This window comes from Amphiura filiformis, chromosome 11 (assembly GCF_039555335.1).
Source record: "Amphiura filiformis chromosome 11, Afil_fr2py, whole genome shotgun sequence".
In the NCBI taxonomy this organism is placed as follows: domain Eukaryota; kingdom Metazoa; phylum Echinodermata; class Ophiuroidea; order Amphilepidida; family Amphiuridae; genus Amphiura; species Amphiura filiformis.
In genome coordinates, this window is record NC_092638.1 from 43,247,846 (window position 1) to 43,254,801 (window position 6,956).

Consider the following 6,956-nt stretch of genomic DNA (forward strand, 5'->3'; position numbering starts at 1 on the left):
GGTAAACTGACATACTAAGCTGTTAAGCTATCATGAAATACGCTCATTCGATCAGGCTGAGTTCACATAGTATACTCCTATATGAACTCAGCCTGATCGAATGATAATATTCATATAGCTTAATACCGTGATACCGTATACTTCTATGTGAACTCAGCCTTAGGAAGTAAATCTTCCAATAAATCTATACTGAATTCATTTTAAAATCCATGAGGATTGTTTGTTTGTTTGTTTATTTCTTCTTTATACTGGGTCCATATTCAGGGGAAAATTTAAGTATTCCCCTGTTCTTCCATATGGCCCAGTTATTACATACAAAAATACAAATAAATAATTACAAAACACTTAGAATAATTTACTATATTAACTTAAATTATGTGAATTACCTAAATTAATTGGGTACAACAATAATATTAAAAGATAGGTAAAAAATAATACATAGCACACACTACATGTATATTGCATTAATTAGACTACATTTTCAAATACATTGACAAAATTAATATTATTATTATTTCTTATTGCACTATGAGAATTTAAATTTTAAAATGATAAAACATTATGCCAGCATAATAATTTAAAATCAGGATTTCAAAATACAACAAACTACATTCAAATAATCAAGGAAATGGATAAAAACTTAGTGGTTAGGATAGAACACAATTAATCAAACAGCAAATAGAAAAATCAATAAAAATTTAAACAAAAGAAATTTGGCAAAAGTTGATCCTGTAACAATCATTGCAATGCCTATTATTTAAAAATACTCAACAAAAGAGCCTAAAATTTGAGCCTAATGTTTGGTGGCAAGAGAAATTAATAGACCTACTATTTTGGATAGAATCTTGATTTAAAAACACCAGTACTGGTTGGTAACAGATAAATGATTGAATTGTGGAGTTGATTCCAAGCAAGAGCCCCCCTATATTGAAATGAGCACCTGCCATATTCAAGAAAAGGCCTAATGGGTCTAATTTTCCCGTGAGCACTCGAGCGAGTATTGAGAGTGTGTGAATTACCTACAAGTGAAAAATGATTGCACAAAGCATTTGGGACCAGCCCAGAAAGACATTTAAAAACAGCAAGATTGAGATGGTAATTTCTGTGCTTTTCCAAAGTTTCCCACCCCATCTTTTTACGAAGATACTCATTACTTGTGCGAATTGGTTTCCTTACAATAGCCCTGGCTGATCTTGTTTGGAGGCGCTCTATTCTGTCACATAAATGCTTGCTGCAGTTGCCCCATGCAATATCACAGTAATCAATTCTTGGCAATAAAAGGGAATTGTGTAAAATGGTAAGACTTTCCCGAGACAGATACTTTCTTATTCTGTAGAACAACCCAATATATTTCACCACAGATTTAATAACATTATCAACATGAACATTCCAGGATAGGGTTTGATCAAAATGTAAGCCAAGGTATTTAACTTGAGGTTAGAGAAATGATTATTCAGTGTCATGATGCTGCAAAATAGAAGCTAACTAGCCATGCGCGTATTTTTTTGGGGGGGCTTTGGGCGCCTAGCCCCCGGGTCAAAGTAGAAGGCGGCAAAAACAAAGGCGGCGGAAGAAGAAGAAGGCGGCAAAAGCGAGGCGGCAAAAACAAAGTGGCTGGCAAAGCGAATTAACAAAGAAAAAAGGGTGCAAAAAATTGAAAAAGCATAAAAATTTTTGAAAAAAGGTTGCTTTTAGGGCCCTAGCACATAAAATCCTTTTTTTTTTTTTTTTTTTTTTGCTCTTCACTTTTTCAAACGACCGTGAAAAAAATTGGGTCAATCTTTTCGGGCTGTTAAGGAAGGGGCGACAAAATTGTTTCTTCTTCAGCCCCCCGGGGTTGGGGCGGCCACGGTACGCCACTGCTAGCTAACCACTAAGTTTGACCAGCTTCATCTGTGATTTATGTACCTCAAAATTTTGGCACACATAATTGACATATGTTTGAATACAGGACATTTAGACCAATAAGGTGTTTTTTATTCGCTCTTGGTATTTGTTTTTTCATGGGGGTGAGGTGTGTAATTGATATCAGATCTGAGAAGTTATATTCCCCAAAGAAGTCCCTTAAAATAAAGTGTGTCTGGCAGACTGGCTGGTACTTCCATGATTCTAGAGCTTTACTCAATAATTATCAAACATAGTCTCAAGTACCCAAATGTTAATATTTGCCTTTCCAATTTCCCAATACAAATGAATGGTATTAAATACTGAATACCAAAAGCATCCTCTGCAGGACAGGACAGAATTTTCATGTTTCGTGGTTTTTTTTCAATTCTAAAATAGACATAGCCTAGGGAGAATGAAAAGATTATTTTAATCTACAAAGTTTTTCATTTTTGTTTCAAATGCTATCAGAATGGTCGACTGCAGATCCGTCGGATAACGCTTTTTCAATGGGAAATGAATTTTGCTGCTTGGATGATGTCACGATGAGGTTAGCATTTATTCCGTATTGAAAAACGTGTTCCGACGGATCTGCACTCGACTGGCCTCTATAGAGCCCAATTGTTGTACATAACAACATCAGGCAGTGTTGCAAATTTGCCATTAGCATTAACCATGCCCCGGAACCATGCTAAACAGGCTCTGCTAAACAGTAGCTAGCTAAGCTAGTATAATAATAATTGTGTCATCTACCGTGTAATATGATTATGATTAAAATGAAATTTGGTATTCTTCAAATCAGTAGGCACCTGAGCTCACCTGTTAAGATTATTGGAATTAAGAAACCATAATCCATTGAAATAGTGAAATCAAGGACTTAGACCCTGGATATCTGCATTATTGTCATCAGTGATTTCAAATAGAATTCCACAATATTTACTTTGATTTTTACTTCCTGGAACTCTCTGTCAAATTTTCTACTATTTTAATATAATATTCAGGGCTGGGGAGTAAGAAGTATCAAAGTGAGTTATTTACAGCAAAATCCATGTTGTTGTTTGATCAAATTATCAAAATAATAAAAAAAGTATAATAATGAATGTCCTCATAAAAAGGCCACAGTTTGACAATCTTCCCTGTAAACACAAAAATGTTTTAAAATGTCATAACTTGTTTTGGTTTTGGTCAAAACTTTTTAAAATAAGATTTAAATGATGGGTTATTTGAAGGTCGTGAAAATGTTTTTAAAATTTTTATATGAAAAAACACTAACACCTTTTTACAAATTTTTCAATACATAAAAATAACATAATTAGAATGTTTTGCAAGTTTTCACAAAATGTTATTAATATTATTATTAAAATGTTTTATACTCTTTATACACGCTGTATAATGTGTAAAACCCAACATTTAAATGTTTTCTGTAAATGTTTTATGTTTTCTGGGTTTTGTTATGCAAGATATTTTTATGAGTTATTCAAAAATATTTTTATTTCATATTAGAAAATGAGACCCTGATAAAAGGTGTGTCTGGCTAAAAAGCATGGGGAAATAAAAAGGGTGTGGGGGTTTGACCCACTGACAAAGATTGTTTATCATGGTATGAACATTAACGATAAACAAGTAAACAAATAAACAAACAAAGAAACACAATTACACATTTACAAGATACTTTTACCCTGGAATTTTAGTAACACTTCGCAGTGATGGGGGAACAGTTTTGAAAGTAAGGGTGCCAGGCAGTGGATATAGAAAATGTAAATAATCACAGCCACCATGTTCCGCTTGCAAAAGAGAAACTTTTGCAAAATAAGGCCCAATTGAAGCCATTTGTGGACCATTTTGGTACTATTATTAGTGCCCCCCTGACAAAAAATGAAAGAGAAAATCAGGAGGGCAAGCAAAAAGAAAAGGGCAAGGAGCCCTTTTCTACCACAATTCAGCCCGATCATGGTCAAAATAAGGTACGTGACATTGTAGAAAATGAAGCCATTTCCATCCTGATAATGGGCAACAAAATTTAAAATACCAAATTTTGTGCGATACGCACGCACATCTTCCTAACAAGACCTTTTTTGGAGGCTCGAAAACATGCATACAGTCTCTATGTACTGTATGATGCTACTTTTTTTTGTCTGTGCCCCGAAATTTTGTTCCCCCGACCAAAAAAGCTGGCTACGCCCCTGCTCCAAAGTTTAGTTTTGGTGGGTTTCTTGGGTAGAAAGCTAGGGGAAGACATGCTACAATATCTTCAAAAACGTTTTAAAATTGTTATTTCTTATAAACAATTTTGATATTCACCCAACACTTGCATTGTGAATAATTTAATACCATTTTTAATTGTTCATGCCATGGTGGCATCTTGGATGTGCAGGAAAGGGAAATCCCCAAATGCAGGCTTGTAACACCTTCTGGGGTTAGTTTTATAACATCATAAATATTTTTGTAACATCACATAGTTCAGATAGCTTCAGCTGGTACAATGGCAGAGGTACTAAGCCTTTTCCCATTCAGTATTCTGTAATTATTTAAGGAATCAGATAGCAACGTTTGCACAGGTTTTTTTGTGTGGGACAGGAGAGCACATGAAACACATCAAATTGCATTCTGAATGTAAGGAATGTCCTTCTGATATCAAATAATTTTGATTTCTTGAAATTTGTGATATATCTGATCCCTTAGAATATAACACTACAGTATTAATACTGTAATAGAAATAGCTATATAGGTTCTGTTGCACATAAATTCATGATGTGTTATGATAAAAATGATTAATATAGGCTTATATAGTTTTAGGAATTTTTTGTTTCCATGATAGTTGACCTTTTTCACACAGACTTGGATGCAACAAATTCAATAAAAAAGGGAAAATGTTTTGTTAAATTGTGCTATTTTACATCTATTGTAAATAGCATGCTTTGGAACAAAGTGCATAGATCATGCACTTATAGATATCAAAGACAACCATGTAGAATTGTGTATATTATGGATGTTAATTGCATTTAAATTGATTGTATTCATTGCCAGTGAGCAATTACACAGACAATTTAATTAGTAATTATGTTAAAATTGATGCAGTTGTAATTAGATAAGTCAAGTAAATATTAATGTTTACATTATCATCTTGGATTATTAATTGTTGGAATATCTAAATAGCTACCACACAGAAATGTTATGGATATATCAATTATTATGCTGGAGGGTGTAAATGGTCACAAAAGAGATGTCAGTTTAATTTAACAAATGTAAAATTTAGACAAATTCATGGACACAAATGTTGTGCCTCTATCACCTCGAGCTAGAACTCAATGACCTAAAAAAAAATCAAATGTTGTCCACAATAGGATTTTGTTCATCTCAAGCAATAATTTGGTATTTGTAGTTGCCCAGCAAACTTGAAACATTTTGAAAATGTTTTAAAAGGTTATATTTTGGGTTTTGGTTTTGGTAAAAAGGTTTTAATAATATTAAATATCTGGTTTTGTAAAGGTCATTTGGCAAAATGTGACCCGGCAGCACAAATGAGCCGTAAATTCCCTAAATTGTATTCTGAGTTACGGTGTAAAATGTGTACGAAGGTCATATTCATCGGTAACTTAAGCTGGCCCGACATCCGTCTCATTTTGATAGTCAAAAACTAATCAATAATCCTATTGTTGAAGTGGATAATAAGCTTCTACCTTAGATGGCTATAGAACTTTTAATAGCTCTGGTCTTTGTTTGCTTATATTGCTAAATCCTGTTCAAGTGGTGGGTTACCAGGCATTGTATTTTGTACACGTATGCATAACCAACAATTAACAATGAGAGAACTTTCTTAAACCTCGTTGACTTGGGGATGATTTGAAATGACCGCCAATTATGACTGTTTGATATTTATTGCCAACAATGTGGAAAAGAGACACATGTAAAAAACGTAAAAGCTATAATTTTGTTGAATGAGCAAAGTTTAACAAACCATAACCTCGCTTCTGGATATCGTTTGAAGTCAAATGATATACCATTTTTAAGTTTATGATGTTTATTTTTAAACACGAAATAAAACAAAATTGACCGGGAGGAATTTACGGCTCATTCGCCGTGGACGGTCACAAATATATTTTTGCCAAATATTTTTGGGTCTTCCCAAACCCTGTCCTGGGTTTCATGTTTCCATTCTTTGTGTTTTTTAATGAATAAAGAGTGATTGATATATATATATATATATATAAAATGTTAGAATATTTTGCAGGAAGTTTTCAAAAAATGTTTTTGAATGTTATATAGGCCTAAATGTTTCTACAGTCCTAACATTTAATCATTTTCTGGCGATTTTTTCTAACCTTTTGCAAATAACGTCAAAAATGCTTTGTTTGCTTGTTAATCTTTGCTTATTGTACTTGCTTGATATTAAAAGCGGTTAGAAAAAATGTTTAGGATAAACAGAACAATTTCTGCACAAGTTACTAATTTATATTTTATTATTGTATAAACAAAAGGAAAATAAATGATTTGGTTTGATCTTCTCTAAATCAAGCCCGTAGGCAGGATTTATTTTGGGCATGGAGAGCTAAAAAGTGGACTTTTTGTGGATTTTTTTCAAAAAAGGGCTAATTTTCAATATTTTTTTACAGAAAAAGGTGGTCTTTTTCCAGATTGTCATTTTGAGTGGGTGTGTCACACCTTGCACACCCTGGCTATGACTTTGTCTCTAATTATCGATAATAGCTTTTCAGTTATTTAGTAAAATTAGTTTTCACTTTTTATGATTTTGACCATTAGTTTGTATTATTTCAGCAACTTGCAATAATATTAGTTGAGTAAGTTGAGAATTTAGAAATCAAATAGTAGAAATGGTGCCATCCTTTCCACATTCTAGCACTTTACCATATTTACAAAGTGTAAAGAACCTGGGTAAAGAATTTCTTCTCAAAATACATCAATAGCTCTAATACTCCTCAATATTTTGCTTTGTTTTTAGTAACAAGAGAACTTTTAAAAAACTATAGTAAATTTCTTTCTATCTATGCTCTATCTATTTATAGATGATATTAGAATGATCATTAGGTAAACAGTGATAGATATGATAAAAC